The sequence below is a fragment of the Capra hircus genome, chromosome 8 (assembly GCF_001704415.2).
Source record: "Capra hircus breed San Clemente chromosome 8, ASM170441v1, whole genome shotgun sequence".
NCBI lineage: Eukaryota > Metazoa > Chordata > Mammalia > Artiodactyla > Bovidae > Capra > Capra hircus.
Genome location: NC_030815.1, coordinates 43,578,157 through 43,599,192, shown reverse-complemented (window position 1 = coordinate 43,599,192; position 21,036 = coordinate 43,578,157). Strand labels below are relative to the sequence as shown.

At 47.2% G+C, this 21,036-nt stretch overlaps 1 pseudogene; it reads right to left on the bottom strand.

Annotated features, from left to right (window-relative positions):
• On the bottom strand, positions 4,282-4,674 carry LOC102183789 (annotated as a pseudogene).

The following is a 21,036-nucleotide window of genomic DNA, read 5'->3' as shown; positions in this document are numbered from 1 at the left end:
TTTACTTGTCCCTGCTTCATTTCTGACAGCTGTCTGCCCTGACCCTTTTGACTTACAGCAGTGGCAGCGAAAGCTGATGAGCAGAGGGTGAGTGCCCCGTCCGCTCGTCTTAGACTCCAGCGAAAGGAGACGCCTCCAAGCTCATGACTCCATCTCCAGCTCTGCTCATTACTCAGGTTGCACAGCAGGAGTCTCAGACTTAAGACCTAATTAGGCAGACAATTCATCACACAGGTAACCTCACAATTAACTGCTAAGCTAACTCTTCTCCAGTGCGGAAGCACTGGTCCTTCACTCTGGTTTGGGGGGCAGCTGCTGGGTGACTGGTTGAAACCTGCAGGGATGAGAAAGGAAAGATGAAACTATACACACATTATTCCAGCGTGCTGTTGGCTTAGCAGCACCTGTTTTCAGGTACTTTGTAAAAGCTGAAGGGAATGATTCTCACATGAAATGAGAAGCTTGGCAGCCAAAACGCAGCTGTGTTTCGGCACAGTTGCTGGTGGTGAACTTCAACCGGTGCCATTTGTGAGAGCCCAGGTGTATTGGAGACGCATCACTGAACCAGGAAAGTGATGGCACAGCTACTTGGAGTCGTGAGCACCCCTTTCCCTCCCGTGATGGATCTGCTTGCTCTGGGATCTGTGCTAAATTTCATTTCAGATAGTTATTCAAACCCAAATTCCTTCAGACCTGAAATAGGACAATAAAGTGGAAGAGTTGGTGTGTGAGGAGAAGTGGGGCTGTGAGTTTTCTGCCCCTTAACAGCATGACACGCCTTTTGAGCAAGGAAGTATCTCAGGTGGTTTGCAGTCCTCAGAATTTTCTTTGTTTCATTTGAGAACAGAATGCACTCATACCTTCCATGCGTAAGAAAATGAATTCTTACATCTGCATGCTGCATTTCAGATTTCTTGTGCTGAGTTTTGCAAAAGAAAATGAGTGCTTGTTGTATCTGGAAGGAGATATTTATGGAGCTAACTTCTGGGTAACATATGCTGGCTCGTGCCTTGTTTGCTCTGCTAGCTCTGGGCACTTAGAATGCTTTTTATCTTGGGACCTTGGCACACTATAAAACCAGCCTGACTTCCCCCATTGGGACAGCTGCGATTTATGGAGGCACCGTTCCATAAAGGGATTTGTGGCAGGAGACTTGGGCACAGTCCCCAAGTGAGGACAACAGAGGGCTGGAGACTCCTCAGTGTATTGTCCAGCTTAAGTGAAGAGAAGGCTTAACCTTTAAGTGACAGAGAGCCAATTCCCCAGACATCCTTGCCCTGGAAATGTGGAGGCTAACCTGGAATCCTCCCCAAGACAAAAGGTAGAAAGCAGCAGGAAACTTGAGACTGTAGTGTTGAAAAAAAAAAAAAAGCAAAACTGACCCCTTGTCCTCCACCATCATGACTAAATAGACTAAATCCTGTACTTACTATGGGGAAGGAGACCTTGCTCTTGGCAGCAGTCCCCAAAATACATGAAGTACTAGACCCTTCCCATAAGTTACCAGTACGCTAATGAGAAGAATTTTATCCCGGACTTTTGTATTAATAATAATGAAATACTGCAGATTATATAACAGCTTTTGCAGATAGAATCAGGTAAGAAAACTGCTATTTTTTTTTTCCCCTCAAAGGAAATAACATTTCTTTAAATCTTAATGATTTAAATCCTTTTGGGGTCCAGGGAGCCTGCTGCAAGTAGAGACAGTTTTATTTTTGTTGAGGCTTTTGTGTAATCGGTTCACAGCATGCATAAGAATTTCCTGAAGGAGCTGATGAAAATGCAAATTCTGGGCCCCACCCTGAGGATTCCAATTCTTAAGATCTGAGAATCTGCACTGTTACCAAAGCATCCCAGGTGTTTCCCAGTGTGGCCATTGGTCCACACCGAGAATGTTATCATTCCTGAATTATGAGATGCTATTCATATGTTCTTTTCCAAACAAGTTAGGTGGGATGGGGAGAGCTATAGCCTAACAAGAAACCTAACATTGAATCATTTATCTTTGGTGAGTAGTCTTCGTGTGGCATTTTTCCACGTTCAGTGACGTTTCTGTATCTCCTGGAATAGTCATTACCAGACGGCAAGGGATCAGGGCTGCCCAGGATCTGTTTTCTGTGTTTATGGTATAGGAGTAGGAGGTGGCTCTGTACATAAGTGAGTGATGGAAGTTAAGCAGGCAAACAGCTCTTGGAGCATTTTCCTAACGTCATCTTTTCTTTCCTTTCCCGCTTCCTCGTGAAGCAAGACGATTACCATAAAGGAAAGAGAAGGTCATGGCCTGTTGCTTTGACTTTGGAATAAAGGCCATTTTCTATATTCTTTTTTTACTGAAAGAACAGTTCTTGTTGAGCCCTGGGCCTTAGCCAGAGACTGTTCGGTGCTTTCTGCCATACGGAAATTACTAATCATATGTTTACTCTCTTCTTATTCAGCATGGCTGTAATTTAGACTCCAGCTGATCATAAAAATATATTTAAAGTACATTTTGTTGAAGGGATGTGGCTGAACCACTGGTCACAGTGTTCCAGAGCTGCACAGGCTTGCCCTCCCTCCCCACCAAAGGCCTGGCTACTTCCTATGGGGAGGAGTTGGGAAGTCACATCAGCTCTTTAAGGGTGAAAGATGGAGTGAGTCAGCACTCGTCATGGTGTCCCTGAGATAACCTGGCCTGAATTCTGGCAAGGATTTTGTAGAGAAGCTAGCTGGAAGGCAAAGTACCCATGTAGCCTGATTTTGAGGACATGTAGGGAAGGGCTGGCATTTTAGGGAACCAGCTGCCCTCTGCCTCTCCATTAAGACTATTGATTTCATAGGCAAGGGAATGGGCACCATATCCCTAACTTTCAGATAATAGAAGCTGCATAAAAAATATTCCTAAGACCAAATGGCATTCTTATATCTGGGGGAAAACATATGTTTTACATTTGTTCCCCATTCCCCAACTCAGAAAGATCCAGTTAACCCAGCCCTAGAACCACTATGAAGGGGAGGAAGAGAAAACCCCTGAGCTGCAGGTGGGTAAGAGCTGCAGGTGGGTAAGAGCTGCTTTGCCCAGGGGTTCCAGGGGTGGCTCAATGCTAGCTGTCAGGGACCTCGTGCCAGCAGGGCGGGCCACTTACTTCTCATGTGTCAGGCAGCAAAGAGATTCTGGCTCTTACTGTATCGGCTCTGTTATGAAATGCTGAATGTGCTTAAATAAACAGGTAATAAAGGCAACACTCATCAATAAGGGGTTTAGAGAGTTCTCCCCCCAAATACACACCACCAAACCCTGTCTGAAATATGTCCCTCCCCAGATAAGCCAGCCCTCTGACAGGAAGCTTCATAAGATCAGCTTTCCTGCTCGGGTTTGTAACACCTGCCAGGACTGGAGTTCCGGCCCCTGGCTGATAAATCCGAGTTGAATGAATGAGTTGGAAGTCCGAGGGGTGTTCCCATTAGGAGGGGGAAGGAGAGGCCTGAAAGGGGCTGGGCACCCCCGACAGCAAGCTTGCTCCTAGCCTTATGTAGCTGACCTCTTAGGGTTACTTTGTGATCATTCGTCAGGCTGTATACTCATGATTTATGCACTTTCCTTTGGGTATATTAACTTTAATATTTTTTATTAAAAATAAAAACATTTTATGAATTAAGATATTCTTGGGGAAAAAAAAAAAGATTGATCTTTTTGAAGGTCAGCAGGAACAAAGAGAGAGTGAATGTAAGACTGAGAACTCTCCCCTGCCAGTTCCTTTTTTTTTTTTTGTAAATGAGTTTATTTAAACAACAAGATGCTTGACTTGAAGGGAAAGCTATCTAGGATTCATTTCTTTTAGAGTAATTTATCCCTGCTTAAAGACAGATTGCCCTACATGTATCAGCTACGTACAAAAAAGTTATAAAATTGTCCTTGGTTTTACAATGATAAATGAAAAACATTAAAATTCTCCAATTGAACAAGGTATGCAAGAATTTTTATGTTGTTGTTGTTTTGTTTCTTTTTTTTTGTTAAACAGTGAGAGCAAAATAACTTACTGGAATATAAAGATAAGAGCTGATGAGCGTGCCACTAATGGAGAAAAGGGGGTATTTTCACAGAATCAGTGTTTTTCCCTGTCCCGTCTCCATGTTATGTCAATCAAAACATACCATTGGCCAGTTAGTTAAAAAATGAAATATACTTGTACACATACACCAGTTACTTTATGTACAATAAAGGAATGAGGAAGGGGAAAATGAAAGAATAGAGAAGCTCTTACTGTAATAGGACGTGGTGGGACCAGATTGCAGTTTTCTAATTGAGAATGTCTTCTTGGTCTGGGAGAACAGAATTCTGGAGTAAAGTAGCAGGTTCCCTTTTTAGTAGACACCTCCTGTCTGCTACTGGAATACGTCCATTGTATCTTCATCTTCCATCTCCAGCTGTGCAGTTGTGTCGGTTCACTGATTGACTGCCTGTCAAATTGGAATCTGATCTGCCTCACTGACAAGCCCTGTCCTTCGCAGTAGGCTTTCTTTAGTTTACTAAGTGGTGTACGCCTGTTAAACTCTCACCCCAGAACCATCCTTCCCTACCACCTTCAAATTAATGTGATCATTGTCCTCAGTCTTGACTCCTTCCTTGGGCTTTTTGCCCACCATGGTGAGCGCTGGGGTCTCCTAGCGGCCGCTTCACAAAAGAGGTACCACGTCCCCCCAGAACGAGCACACAGCCAGCACCAGGAGCGGCAGAAGAAGGCGGCCCCTGCCAGTTCTTTTCTGTCGGTATGCAGCTTTGCGCACAGTGAGTATTCTGACCCAAGCATGTAACCTGCAACAGGAGTCATTGATTGTTTTCAGTTCCTCCAGCTGTTTTTCTGGGTACTGCCCTCCCGCTTTTGATGGTAGGCATGACCATGTGACCTGCCTTGCCCATGAAACATCAGTGGAAACGACATGACGTGTCCATTCCAGATGGGAGCTTTCAAAGCCAGTGTGCAGCTCCTCAGGTTCTTTTTCCCCATCGTGGTGATCATGGAATCAAGTGTGCAGATGGCAATCAGCCTGGCTTCCCCAGGGACTGCAGGGAGTAGCGGTCCGGTGCTGACCTGTGTTACAGGTGTATTATGGACAGTACAATAAATCTTGATGGCATTAAGTTTGGGACATTAGGCTGCAATTTGTTACCACAGCATAACTTAGGTTTTCCTTATTGATACTGAAATTGGTGCCAGGAAGTAGGTGCTGCTGTAGCCAAAGGGCTTAGCAGCTGACGTGTGGACACAGGGACAGTGTCATTGGGGGCTGAATCACAGAACACAGGAGACTATTTGAATGGGTCTTAGTTTTCCAAGGATGCTCAGTACAGGACCATCCTTGATGCAAAGGAGAGAAGGTAACCCACCACTGAGATGTCTTTGGGTACTAAGGACTCAATCTCTTTGGGAAGGAAAACCCTTTCCTGTCTATCTTGTGAGACTGACTGTGTTCTACAAACTTGCATTTCTCAAACTTGATCACACATCAGAATCCCCAGGAGGGATCGTAACAACACAGACTTTTGGGCCCTATCCAGAGTTTCTGATTCAGTAGGTCTTGGAAGAGGCCTAGGAACTGGCATTTCCAACAAATTCCCAGGTGATACTGATGCTGCTAGTCTGGAAACCACACTTGAGAACCACTGGTCAAGGGAAGAAGTGTTATAAGTGGACTTCCCCTTATCTCAGCCACAGGTGCCTGCTGGATGGAACACCTAAGTGTCTGCACTCTCTAATCTTTGTGGGATTTCCTTTGTTTGTTTGCATTTTCCTGTGATTTAAATCTTAAAGTTAGCTTGTTCCATGTGTGGAACTTTAGCTCCCCAATTTAAAAAGGAATTTTGCAAAGCTATGCCACTATTATCTAGTGGCAACTCTTTCTTTCTACAGCTTGTATAATAATATTGACTGTTTATAAAGCCTGTGTTCATCCAGAATTGGGTTTTAAAATTTGGTCAGAAGACTTTACTTGAATCACAGCAGTCTTGTAGGAAAAAAATAACCCACACATAACGCTGAGAAAGAAACCTTTATTTATGCTAATCCCACTGAGTATCTCTTTGTGTTGGCTTGTTCCCTCATGAATGCTCATTGAGAAGTCACGGTCTCCTCCTGAAACCCCAGTGAGGCAGGGAGGAGCGGGTGTGCAACGTTGCCGTCTCTCAGCTGCCACCTCTGAATTCCATCTCTGTGTTCTTACTCTACCATCAGGCAGAGGCATACAATGGTTTCCCTTTACAGAGCCAGGACAGTGGTCATCTAGACACTTATGCCAAGGTCAGAGAGACAGAGGCATCTGTGAGTGACAGCCTCTGGGGCCCTTGGGACCGGCAACCAACTTGAGGGATTCCCCTGTCTAAAGGCATGACGTGCGTGTCCATAGCCCCGGGGTCAGAGACTAAATCGAGATGAGTAAGAGGGAGGAGAAGTCAGTGTTTCATTGGGAAAGGGGGAAACTTGTTTATATGCTCCCCCACCTATAAATTAATCTCTAAGAGACAAGACTCACTTTCAGAAAGAACGCTTGCTGACATTGATTGACGACAGGCCTTGAATGACCAAAGAATATTAATGAAGTTCCTCTATGTGCCTCACTCAGTCATTGTCAGAATATATGACCATATGTATAACCAAATAGCCAGAAGCTTGGTGTCTATCGTAAAAACCCTGCTCTGTGTTCTAGTCTATGTAATATTTGAAAAGGTAGGAGAGAGTACTTCTATTTATCTTCATGTGTCAGAGTTTGGGACCCCAGCTCAGGAGGCCAATAATCCTACAATCTCTAGAGCATAGTGAACTTGGGACTATGAATTTGCTTTGCCAGGTTTGTATCTGTGCTTTTGATCTACACTGAGATTACAAAAGCCAAGCACTGCCACTACCCACCAATAAGTCTTACAAAGATTCCTTTTCAGCAATCTGTATATGTACTGACCTCTACATGTATGTGCCAACATGAGAAATACTAAGTGCTACAAACATCCCACTGCCTCTGGGTAGGGAAGTCACATATCCAAAGTCTACAAAAATATAGCTAGGTGTCACTTTTCTTCCCTTTGCTTCTCCACCTCTGTTCATGTGATGCCTAATAAGGAAGAATGACTTTTCACTTGTGCCCATTTGCTGGCTTCTACCCAGATACTCACTTACTTACCCAGATATTAAATCCATCTAGAACTGAAGACCAGAGAAAGATATTTACTTTGGGGTAATCAATGCAAGTGAAGGAACAATCTACAGGAACCCATCTTATTTGAAGGTGAAAGTTGCTTCTAATAATTCTTCCAGGAGTGCATCCCACTCTCGATTTCTAACTGGGTGTGTCAGTTACCTATGGCCACGATAATGCTCTGTAACACACAGCTCTCAGCGCCTCTGTGGCATACAACAATAAGCAGGTACGGCTCACATGTGCCGGTGGTCACTGGGGTGGTTCTGCCAGTTCTGGCCAGTCTCACTCACTTCTGTCAGCTGATTGAGGCTGGCTTTGGCCAGGCAGCTGAGGCAATTCAGTTCTGTTCCACATGCCTCCTGCCACACGGATAGCCCAAATGTGTTCTCATGGCTGCAACAAAGACACAAGAAGGACAAGTGGACAAGGCTCCTCGAGGCTTAGGCTCAGAACTGGCATGTCATCGTTTCTGTGGCATTCTATCAGCCTCAGAAAGTCACAAGACCAGTTCACGTTCAAGGAGATGAGGAAGCAAGTTCTGCCTCTTGTGAGAAGAACTGAAAAGCCACATCAGAGTGTTTGGCTGTAGACAAAAAAGTAAAGGATTTGGAACCATAAAATGCAGTAAATCTTTCACAGTGAGATCCTCCCCCAATTATAGTTCTGGCCAGGATTTGGTGGTTGCTTAAGAGATATGCTGTCATTACCCTCCTTAAATACCTGCAGTAAAATGTGGAGGTAGTCAATCACATCTTCTCTTGAGGCTGGTGTTTCAGAACGTTTTGACAGAGGAGGCCTTACATAAGTCCTCGGCACACCTTTATCACTGCTATGATTGTCGCCACAGGGGCGCCCCTAACTAGAGTTATCTGCCACAGAGCATCCAGTGGCTGTGACAGCAGTGGACAGAAAACGGTAGCTTGTTGAAAATCCTGATGAGGTGGGAAAGGGGCCCAAAAGCAGCTGGAAGAGAAGAGTGTTGTCATGAAAGAGTCTTGGGAGCTTGTGTAAGGTGTGAAAGTGTTAGTTGCTCCACCATATCCGACTCTTTGCGACCTCGTGGACTGTAGCCCACCAGGCTCCTCTGTCCATGCCATTCTCCAGGCCAGAATACTGGAGTGGGTTGCCATTTTCCTCTCCAAGGCATCTTCCTGACCCAGGGATCGAATCCAGGTCTGCTGCATTGCAGGCAGATTCTTTACCATCTGAGCCACAAGGGAGCTTGCAGTAAATATTTTCCTTAGCGTTGATTTACTTGGCTACACTGAGTCTTAGCTGTGGCACGCAAGATCTTCACTGCCTCATGCAGGACCTTTCTCTGCGGCACGCAGACTCTAGCTGTGTCTCTCGAGCTTCGGAGCACATGGGCTCAGTTTTTGTGGCACACGAGCTCAGCTGCTTCATGACAGGTGGGATCCCAGATCCCCAACCAAGGACTGAACCCATGTCCCCCACACCGCAAAGCAGACTCCCAACCGCTGGACCATTGGGAAGTCCCCATAGTCAATAACGTTTGAGAAGGACCAGGTGAGGTACAATTGAGGGAGCAACTAGATGGCTCCAGTCTGTTCTTCCTGGAGAGCTTCCACCAGAAAGCAGGGGAGGAGTTTGATCTCCACAGCCTCTCGCTTCCTTCTGGCAGAATCAGAGATGACTGGCGTGAATCATGTTGGAGCCCCTTAAGCATTTAGCTGGCAGATTTGATTTTCACCCCAGGCTGTGGCTACTTCCTGTGGCCAACAGAGAAAAGCCCCATAACCATTTCTGAATTCTTGTCTATGGAGTTGCTCTGAGGCAGTCTTACCACATAAGTCCAGCTCAGTCTCTGGGCACTTGCTAAAAGGTATCACCCATTGATTGGGCTTCCCTGATAGCTCAGCTGGTAAAGAATCTGCCTGCAATGCAGGAGACCCCAGTTCGATTCCTGGGTCGTGAAGATCCACTGCAGAAGGGATAGGCTATCCACTCCAGTATTCTGACCTGGGGAATTCCATGGACTGTATAGACCATGGGGTCGCAAAGAGCTGACTTTCCGAGCGACTTAAAAAAAAATACCCTTTGACAGCTGGCTGCACCCTAACATATAACACCGAGTGTGGACGTTGGTTGTACCATGCTCGGGGTGTGAACGTCAAGGTTGGGGATGGGGCAGTTGGCAGAGAGGAGAGCTCTACCGCTTGCTAATGAGATGGAAGGAATCCCTTAATGGTATTGTAATCCTTCTGGCTTACTCTCGATATAAGCTGTCTACTCACTGCTGAATCTACTGAAATACTGAAGCATGCATTCCTGGTCCCACTGGAGCACACAGCAGTCATCGCCTTAACACTGCTTCTCACACCTGACCTCAGAAGAACAAGGGTAGGAACTGTGTTAACTATCGAGCACGGTGAGAGCCACTGAAGATGATGTGGTTAACCAGCTGAGGCTTGAAGCTCCTGGTGCTCCGGGAGGAAGTCTGAAATGCCTGTTGGCCCATGGCTTCAGGCAGACTTGGAAGCTGTGCAGGAGCTGAGATGGATGTCTGCTCACATCCGTGTCAGGGAGGGAGGGTGCACAGGCCAGGCCAGGCGTCCTCACCTCACCGCAGCCGACGTGCAAGGAGGTTGTTCTCTGTGAATGGGCTCCGGGATCACCAGCGCCAGGCTCTGCTACTTCTGCAGCTCCTTTCTAGAGACCTCACTTTCCCCACAATCAAAACAGCACGCACAACCAGCCTCATGTGCTGAGGCTGAGGAGGGCGCCTGGTACAGGCTACAGTACGGCGGTTAGCACCTGCTCAGTGGGACAGATTCTACATGGCGTTCATGCAAGGCATTCAGTGACACATCTGAAGGGCATTGTGCAACAAGGGAAGAGAGGGGCTTTCCCGGTGGCTCCGTGGTAAAGAGTCCACCTGCCAGTGCAGGAGATATGGGTTCGATCCTTGATCCAGGGAGATCCCACATACTGTGGAGTAGCCAAGCCCCTATGACACAACTATTTGAGCCTGCGCTCTAGAAACCAAGACCAGCAACATGCCCTGGCGCCCATACTCCGCAAGAAAAGCCACCGCAATGAGAAGGTTGCACACAGCAACTAGAGTAGCCCGCACTCTACAAATAGAGAAAAGCCCGTGCAGCAAGAAAGACCTGGCACAGCCAAAAATAAGACTATTAAAAAAAAAAGGGGAAGAGAGGAGCTCTGTGTTGCCCCAGCAGGAAGGGGTCTGAGTCCTAAGCCAAAAATCCAACAACCGGCACACAACACATGTTTTTTTAAAGATATTTTTATATGGACCATTTTTAAAGTCTTTATTGAATTTGTTACAACACAGCTTGTTTTATGTTTTGGTTTTTTAGCAATGAGGCATGTGGGATCTTAGATCCCCACCCAGGGATCAAACCCACACCGCCTGCATTGGAAGGCGCAGTCTTAACCACTGGACCACCAGGGATGTTCTCCCACTCAACATATTTAAATGGCGCCCCGCATGAGACAGGGACCAGGAACCAAGTTCATTCAGCTAAGTCAACAAAATAGATGTTTGTTCAACTAAATAAAGCCTGAATGAGCACTGCTGGTCCCTCTGTGAGGGTGCTTGTTAAGGGATGTGTAGGCATCCTGAGGTCCCCGCCGAGGCTGAGTCGGCTGTCTCCACTTCCTCTGAGCCCTCCAGCTCACTTCATTCATCTGTGCAACCTGGCGTGTCAGCTCCCCCTAGTGGCCAGCGGTGAACACACCCTCGCATGAGCCAGTCAGGAGTTACAAAATTGGAAGGAATGATGCTAAAGCTGAAGCTCCAGTACTTTGGCCACCTCATGCGAAGAGTTGACTCAGTGGAGAAGACTCTGATGCTGGGAGGGATTGGGGGCAGGAGAAGAAGGGGACGACCGAGGATGAGATGGCTTGGATGGCATCACAGACTCGATGGACGTGAGTCTGAGTGACCTCCAGGAGATGGTGACGGACAGGGAGGCCTGGCGTGCTGCGATTCATGGGGTCGCAAAGAGTCGGACACGACTGAGTGACTGAACTGATAAGCACTTTTCACACATCAAATCAATCAGAAATCTCAAGGTTGAACCAGGCATAATAAATGGTAAAGTTCATGAACTTTACATATATATTTGTGTGTGTGCACATGCATGCACTCCAGGCCACAAAGTATTTGTTACGGGTTAGTGCCGAAGTTTAAAAGCCTGTAAAACCTAGGTCACACGTGATGGAACCAGGGCCTCCCCAGTTGTGGTTCCTCGTGGCAAGGAGGAAGCATCCTCAGGCACCCGTTTTGTTGACTCATTCTTAGGGATTTGGGGGCGGGAGGGGTAACACAAAAGCTGGAGAGGGCACAGTCCTTCCTTATTGAGGAGAGAACAACGTAGGTGGTAGACAGCCACAAACCCGTGAAAGAAGTAAAAGCAAGTTACAGCGCAGCAGGCCCCTGGGAAGGGTGCAGCTGCTGCTGCTGCTGCGTCGCTTCAGCCGTGTCCGACTCTGTGCGACCCCAGAGACGGCAGCCCCCCAGGCTCCCCTGTCCCTGGGATTCTTCAGGCAAGAACACTGGAGTGGGTTGCCATTTCCTTCTCCAATGCATGAAAGTGAAAAGTGAAAGACAAGTCGCTCAGTCATGTCCAACTCTTCGAGACCCCATGGACCGCAGCCTACCAGGCTCCTCTGTCCATGGGATTTTCCAGGCAAGAGTACTGGAGTAGGGTGCCATCGCCTTCTCCGAAGGATGCAGCAGGCAGAGCCGAAAGGAGGCGGGAGGCCTGGGAAGACTGGCCCAGAGCCACATCCTGAAGGAAACCAAGGGCACGGAAGTGCGAGAAGAAAGGGATTTTACCTCACAGCAGGCTGTAGCTGGAAAGGACTTGGGGGGCTGATGGCATCAGCACCTCATTTTTTTCCCTGGTAACCCATATTTATATCCTCATGGACTATTAAAAAAGTTTCAAAGTTCGTATAGCACATGTCTGTCTCCTTCAAAGTCAGCTTACTTCTCCCTCTGTGTTTGACTTCTCCTTACTATGCTTGATTGGTTTTTTTTTTTTTTTATTGTGGTAAAGTATATATAACATGAAGCTTGCTGTTATGACTGTTTTTAAGTGTACGATTCAGAGGCATCGAGTACATTCACAATGTTGAATCATCAACCCTATCACCCATTTCTGAAACGTTTTCATTACCCGAAACTGTAACGATTGAGCAATAACTACTCACTTCCTATTCAGTTTTGCCCCTGGCCATGTTAGTTCTACTTTCTATCTCTGGATTGGCCTTTCCAGATACTTAGTGAAATCATGTAATACTTGTCTTTTTGTGTCTGGTGCATTTCACTTAACATAATGTCTTCAAGTTTCATCCGTGTTGTAGCCTGTGTCAGAACTTCATCACTGCTTCTGGCTGAATAGCAGTCCATCGTATGTGTATGTGACTTTCTATTTGTCCGTCTGTGGGTAGACACTTGGGTTATCTCACCTCATTTTCAGTGAAGGGACTGAAGTTCTGAGTGGTTCAGGTGACCCCATTACTCCGTGGGAAGCCGGATCAGAGAGACCGGGTCTCCCGCTTCCCAGGCCAAGACACTGCTCCAGGCTACCGAACATGACACCCTTTTATTTCAGGTTCCCCTCTGATTTCAAAGTGAAAACAACAACAACAGCGAAATCTCATAGCACTTAACCACATCCCAGGCACTGTTCTGAGTGCCTCGTGCACGTTAGCTCATTTCCGCGTTACTCTAAGACCTGTGAGGTGGTTGTACAGCATTACTTTCCCCTCTTAACAGATGAGGAAATAAGCACAGAGAGGTTCAGGAACTTGCCCACTGCCACACAGCTATTAAGTGACAAAGCCAGGCCAGGAACCCAGCTCCAAAGTCCCTACGCTTAATGACTCTACCCCACTGGCCCCAGCCTTATAGAGAGAAAAGCTTTCTTCACTAAAGCCGCACATCCCAGTTTCTAGTGTTAGAGACTCGATTCCAGGGAAGAAGTCAGTCAAGGTGCTCTTTCTCTGAGATTAACTCAGGAAGAAAGTTTACCCCAGAAAAAAGACTGCAAGTTGAATCTCACCTGCCTTTTACACAAACGTCCATGGTTCTAAAGTCTGCATGGGGTCTCATGGGACAGAGTCTCCTCCCCTGACCTGGATTATCTGGAAACTTCAGAGCAAAGGAACATCCTCCAGGCCTGGAACTGGTTCCCTGAAACATTCTAGACTCCGCTCAATTAAAGGCACAGCAGTCTGACCCTCAGGGTGTCCTGACTGCTGAGAGTCAGTTGGCTTTCCACGTGCCTCTGAGTGTCACTCTCCAGATTTCCACAGCCACTGGAGTTAGGGTGAAGCCAGTTACCTGCAGAACCCTGAAGAGTCACACAAGTGCCTGACAGCCCTGCCCCAGGTATATTTACATCATGTTACTTGTTGACTAGGAAGATGGAAGCTTCCAGAAAGAAAACCAAAGAGAATCCATAGCTGCTTTCTCCAAGCTTCTTATACTCGGAAAAGCAAGTGCTGAAGAAATCACTCCCATCCTAAGGAGGAGGTAAATTGGACGGAGTCCCGCTGTCTCCAGTAAAACAAACAAGGACACCTAATTTCCAGGCACGGCCGAGAAGATGTATCATTAGAAAGTCTGAGTTCCGAGAGACTCTGTGTCCTTACGGTGTGGCTGTCTGAGTTCTCTAGGTTGTGGTTTCAGCCAGGAAGTCGAAGAGCTTCAGCTGATGGGTCAACAAGAACAGAACTTAACCTGCCACAGCACATGGGCCTGTAGCTTTGGTAAGACTGTTAAAGTGTCCTCCTGAAGCAACCAGTTGCTGGCTTCTGACAAATTGCTAAATCTTCCCAGGTGGTGCTAGTGGTTAAAAAAAAGAAAGCCTGCCTGCAATGCAGAAGACACAAGGAACATCAGTTTGGTTCCTAAATTGGGAAGATCCCTTGGAGAAGGAAATGGCAACCCACTCCAGTGTTCTTGCCTGGAGAATCCCATGGACAGAGGAGCCTGGTGGGCTACAGTCCCTAGGGTCGCAAAGAGTTGGACACAACTGAGGATGCACAAGTTGCTAAACAGCAAGATAGGGCACAAACGCACTGCGATTCTATGTGTCTGGCCATTTTGAAAACTTCCTCTTCAATCTTACCCATCCACCCACCTGTATTAACCAAGCTATCCTGTATCAGAATTCAGATAATACAGAAATCAGGTGATGCAGTCAAGGACGGAGGAACTGTTTTTCCTGCGCCAGATTGGGGACTGCAGCTCCAGAACTGTTCTCTGGAACTCAACATAACGCCTCCCAACCCCCGGCTCTGCACATACGGCTCATGTTCCCCCTCTTGCCCAGAAGTCTTCACAGATGGGCACCCTTGAGTTTTAAGGAAGCCAAAGACCCTGTCCAGAGGTGAGGTAAGAAGGAATCCATGGCAGCAGGAAATCAGCAAAACCTGTAGGCTCAGCCCCCCGCCAGAAATGCGCAGGCCCCAGAGGAGTCACACAAGCACCCACCTCTCCTGCCCTAGTTACAGCCAGGACCCATTGACCAGGAAGAGAGAAGGTTTAAGAACAAAAGCCAAAGACAGCAGATTCCCTGGTGGCTCAGTGGTAAAGAATCCACCTGCCAATGCAGAAGACAGGGTTCAATCCTTGATCCAGGACGATCCCACATGCTGTGCAGCAACTAAGCCCATGCGCCGCAAGTACGGAGCCTGTCTCTAGAGCCCAGGAACCTCAGCTACAGAGCCCCGTGCCCTAGAGCCCAGGCTCCCCGACAAGAGAAGCCACGGCAATGAGACGCCCTCACACTGCAACAACCTTGCCACGACTAGAGGAAAGCTGTGCAGCACAGAAGACCCAGCACAGCCAAAAATAAATGAGTAAAATTATTTTTTCAAAAAACCAAAGAGACTGCACAGCTGCCTTGTCCAAGCCTCTTCTGCTTGTAGTAGCAAGTGATTAGGAAATCACATGAGATCACGCTTGTGAAAGCATTTTGCAGACTTGCACAGGTGTTCTAGAAACGTTAGCTATTTTGCTAAGCATAAGGGAATTTTTTTCTTTGAGGGAAGATGGTCTTTCATCTTCCTAAGTTTTGCTCCCAGAGCAGACAGGCACTCACACAGAAACAGCATCTTTCGAGTTACCCCAGGAGCGTGGACAGCACAGGCTGGTGGGAATGGGCCAAATGGTGGACCTCCTTGTTCAGGTTGGATTGTCCACTGCAGCACTGGACCTAGGCACGCTGCTCTGATGGGGAAGAGCAAGGAGGCTTTCCTGAGAAACCTGCCGCCTGTCTTTGTTGGGTGTGGGGACGAAGGAATTGGGATCCGCTGTGAGGCAGTGCCGGGGCTCCGTTCACTCTGGTGTTTCTCTCAGTGTTGGGCTGACTCCATCACTCCTCCCGGCTGCCCTGTGGAATGTTCAGGGCTCACTCCCATGTATTTCACAACCCCCTCCTCTGTTACAGCTCCCTCAACCGTGCTCCCATGCAGTAGCCGCTGACGTCTATCCATTCCTGCCTGTTCTCCTGATTCTATGCTAAGCGCTTCACAGACGTCACCTCATCCAATCCCACTAGCTGGGTGATCACCAAGCCCACCCGCCCCACCTCCGTTGCAGCTCTGTGTCCCTCCCCTTCGCCCACTGCTCATCCCTTAGTTCAGGACGCCCCCACTCCTGGTTTGGCAGGAGGGTGTCAGGATTGGTCTCCCCACCACCAGCCTTGTCGCCATTCAGCACAGATGTATTATCCCGTTTAAAGCCACCAGATGGCTCCCTCACTTTCCTCCTCAGTCTGGCTTCATGAAATTGAGTTCAGCCTCATCACATTTCCCCTGCACTTTCCAACTGAGCCAAACTGCCACAGGGGTTCCTAAGCTTAAGCTCTCTTGCCATCCACTTTGTTACTCAGAGCTTCTCCCCTCTGTGTTCAACAGAGAGCTCAGGCTCCTTGAGTTCTCTCACTTCGGAACATCAAACACTGGTCTCTTTGCCAAGGAAATGTGTCTGCATGATCCAGAGAAGCATGGCCCCAACCAGGCTTATAATGTGTGTGTGGTTTTGTCCATATCAGTACACACCCCTAATATATCCTTCCGTCTGGTGGGAAGGAAGGTGGTCAGTGTGGACACTGGAGTCAGCTCAGTCAGGGATTCAGCACAGGCCAACACCAGCCTCCTGTACTGGTTCTGAGTTACGGGGCAGGACAGTGTTGCACCGTCCCAGCCCCTCTTCTCTCCACTCTCTGCCTGACAGCATCAGAGCCTCCACCCTCACTAGACCAGAAGCTTGCCTCCTGCTCTGCAGAGTGTTTCTTTTCATGCATGAAACTTAAATGGCCAGTAATGTTGGCATATAAAGTAGAGTGCTTCAGACTTCATGGTGGTTCAAGCGGGGGATTCTTCATCTTTGAAAGCACGGTAAAGGCAGAACTGTATTGTCCTGTAGGTTTAGACATGCCGTACACCATACCAAGTAAGATGAGGGCCCGTAGAGGGCTCCCTGGACCAGCTCAACTAGATCTGGCGCTTGTCCTAACTTCACTCGCTCTCAGGGCAACCTCAAGAGATGAGCCTTTTTTTGCCTGTGTTAGAACCACAAGAGTCTGTCTTTGTACTAACATTCTAAAATATTATGAGATTAGAATAAAACATCATTAAAGTAAACTTCTTTCCTAGTAAATGAGATTGCACACTCTTCCTGTTCTACAATTAGATTTTTTCAGGCTTCCCTGGTGGTTCAGTAAGAATCCGCTTGCCAGTGCAGGAGACCCTAGAGCCGATGCTGCACAACAAGGGAAGCCGCCGCAGTCAGAAGCCCACGCGCCCCAACCAGAGAGAAGCCGCCGCTCTCCAGGAAAACCTCCCCGACATTAAGAACCTCCTGCTTGGACCACCCTGAAGTCTGGAAACCCTGCACAACCAAAAAGAAATACAGTTATAAAGAATGAGATATTTTCCACTCCAGTAAAGACAAGGAAAACAGAGTTTAAAGAGGTCTACTTTCTTTCAAAAACTAAGTGAAAATTAAAATACTGTTGAATGATAAACTCTTGCAATGTTTCATCTCCATGACAATGTCTTTTTTAAAAAAAAGCCAACTTAATAGAATCTCGGTCTCCTACAGTGTCGACACTTGTCGGTCCTCTCATTTTTTTTCTCTCCACATTCATTTTTTATTCTTCAGTCCTCCTTCTGTTTCCTGTAGTGAATTATGAAATATTTCATTAGTTTGGGTATGTATTTAATAGTTGAACATATTCTTTTCCTAATGTAAAGGAATGCAGGGTTTATGGCCGTACATATCCTAAGAGAATGCAGGAAGCAAGAAGCAAGACCCATCCTCTCTGCCCAGGCCCGGGGAGCTGTGCGTCCCGCGGCTCTCTGCCCCCTTGTGTCTGCACTGGGGTACTGCATTGCCCTCCCTGGGCTCGGGGCAGCTTCTGATGAGACATGGGGCAGATTCCCCGGGAAGAGACAGTAGGAGGGACCAGTGACTGGCAGGATAAACAGGAACTGGGACAGGCACTGGGACTGATGAGGGGGCCCACCACTCCATCTGGTTGAAGGCACAGGCCCTGTGCATCTTTCTTGTCTTTTTTTGCTTAACATTCAAGAGAATCCAGTACTTCCAAGTGGCTGATACTCCTTGGAGTTAGTTGGACCTTATAGCAACCCTGGTGGCTTCCCTGGTGCCTCAGTCGGTAAAGCATCTGCCTGCAATGCGGGAGACCCAGGTTCTATTCCTGGGTCAGGAAGATCCCCTGGAGAAGGAAATGGCAATCCACTCTAGCACTCTTGCCTGGAAAATCCCATGGACAGAGGAGCCTGATAGGACCCCCCTGCAATCCATGGGGTCGCAAAGAGTCGGACACGACTGAGCGACTTCACTTTCACTTTTCAGAACTGCATCATCTGAGATGGATCAAGGGCTCCCTCCCGTTATACGTTTGTCCCCCAGGCCACCCCCAGTTCTGTGAGATGGGAGAACACGGGCTCCCAAGATCCAGCAGTAAAATGAAGGAACTCTTCAATCAGACATCTTTTAGACTCGAGCTCCCCCTTCACAGCTGAGACTGTGGGCAAGTTCCTTTACCTTTTAAGCATTCGTTTCTACATCTACAGAATGTAGGTGATAATAAACACCTGCCTCCTGACTTGTGGCTGCTGAGCTTCGAGCAAGCCAAATGGATGTAATGTTATTGTCAAGATTAAATGAAAAGCCATCATTGTTGTTGTTGTTCAGCCACTAAGTCATGTTCAACTCTTTGTGACGCCATGGACTGCAGCAGACTGAGCCTCCCTGTGCCTCACTATCTCCCAGAGTTTGCCCAAGTTCATTTTCATTGAATCGGTCATGCCATCCAACCATCTCATCCTCTGTTGCCCTCTTCTTCTTCTGCCTTCAATCTTTCCCAGCATCACAGTCTTTTCCAATGAGTCGGCTCTTCACATCAGGTGGCCAAAGTATTGGAGCTTCAGCTTCAGTATCAGTCCTTTCAGTGAGTATTCAGGGTTGATTTCCTTTGGGATTCAGTGATTTGATCTTGCAGTCCAAGGGACTCCAAGAGTCTTTTCTAGCACCACAGTTCAAAAGCATCAATTCTTTGATTCTCTGCCTTCTTGTTGATCCAACTCTCACATCCATATGTGACTACTGGAAAGACCATAGCTTTGACTATACAGACCTTTGTTGGCAAACTAGTGTCTTTGCTTTCAATACACTGTCTAGGTTTGTCATAGCTTTTCTTCTAAAAATTCGTTACGTGCCAGCAAGTCATAGACCAGTGAATACTTCCAGAACAAATGAAAGAATGAGTCAGAAGCTGGGAGGAGGCTTGAGGCCATTAGTTCAGCTTCCTTCCTTAAAGTCCTCTCTTCTGAGGACCCCAGTGAGATCGGGAATAAGAGCAACGGTTGCCAAGGGTAAGGATGTCTTTCTGACAGCAGCTCTCGCAGGCAATTCCAGATTCCTAAAGATGAGATTACCAAAAAAGCAAGAGAGTTCCAGAAAAACATCTATTCTGCTTTATTGACTATGCCAAAGCCTTTGACTGTGGGGATCACAATGAACTGTGGAAAATTCTGAAAGAGATGGGAATACCAGACCACCTGACCTGCCTTCTGAGAAATCTGTATGCAGGTCAGGAAGCAACAGTTAGAACTGGACATGGAACAACAGCCTGGTTCCAAATAGGAAAAGGAGAACATCAAGGCTGTATATTGTCACCCTACTTATTTAACTTCTATGCAGAGTACATCATGAGAAACGCTGGGCTGGAGGAAGCACAAGCTGGAATCAAGATTGCCAAGAGAAATATCAATAACCTCAGATATGCAGGTGACACCACCCTTATGACAGAAAGTAAAGAACTAAAGAACCTCTTGATGAAACTGAAAGAGGAGAGTGAAAAAGTTGGCTTAAAGCTCAACATTCAGAAAACTAAGTTCATGGCATATGGTCCCATCACTTCATGGCAAATAGATGGGGGAACAGTGGAAACAGTGACAGACTTTATTTTTCTGGGCTCCAAAATCACTGCAGATGGTGCTTGCAGCCACAAAATTAAAAGACGCTTACTCCTTAGAAAGAAAGTTATGACCAACCTAGATAGCATATTCAAAAGCAGAGACATTACTTTGCCAACAAAGGTCTGTCACGTGAGTGTATGTTCCTCAATTCTTTGTCTCGTCACAACAAAGATTTGCAGTGACGGACATTACAGCCCCTCGGCGTGTCACAGCTCTCAGGTCTCGGATAGACCGTGTTATAGCTCTCAGGTCTTGGATAGACCGTGTTATAGCTCTTAGACAAATCAGTGTTACAGCTCAGTGTTACAGCTCTATTTTATTTAGAAGATAGCAGGAAAATCCATCTTTGAGGCGTGAGGGCACATTGATCTAAAGACACGAGGGAAAGAGCGCCCCAGCGTGCGGGAGACAGAGAGAGAGCTGGCTTTGGCTCCTCTATTTATATGTTTATCTCTCCCTGGGCCGGTCCTATGTAAATTGGGCCAGCCAGGAGTGTTGTTTATTTTACCTGAGGTCCTCACTCCTGTCCTCGGACCTTCTTTTGTTTCATTTTCGCGGGCTTTCCCCTTCCTTGTCTTGTAGCCACCACAATTTTGGACTCTTTTTCCCTGTTCTACCTACCTAACAGGTCCATCTAGTCAAGGCTATGGTTTTTCCAGTGATCATGTATGGATGTGAGAGTTGGACTATAAAGAAAGCTGAGCACAGAAGAATTGATGCTTTTGAACTGTGGTGTTGGAGAAGACTCTTGAAAGTCCCTTGGACTGAATGGAGATCCAACCAGTCCATCCTAAAAGAGATCAGTCCTGGGTGTTCATTGGAAGGACTGATGTTGAAGCTGAAACTCCAATACTTTGGCCACCAGATGTGAAGAGCTGACTCATTTGAAAAGACCCTAATGCTGGGAAAGATTGAGGGCAGGAGGAGAAGGGAACAACAGAGGATGAGATGGTTGGATGGCATCACCAACTCGATGGAAATGGGTTTTGGTGGACTCTGGGTGTTGGTGATGGACAGGGAGGCCTGGCATGCTGCGATTCATGGGGTCACAAAGATTCAGACATGACTGAGCGACTGAACTGAACTGAATTGAAAGATGAGAAACTGACTGGCCTAGTTGGGTTGGGGGCCTGCTGCTGGGCCAGGCCAGGGGTGTACTAGGTTAATTAAGAGAGATGAAGAAGGAGTGGGTCCTTGTGAGCTGGACTGACATTCTGGGGGGTTGTTTACTAAACCATGTGAGAGCCTGAATCAAATAGCAGAGGCAGCCTGACATCTGTGGGGAAAAACCCTCCTGAGATGCAGAGTTAGGTCACAGCGAATCAGTCTGAGTTAGGTCTTGGTAAGGTCATT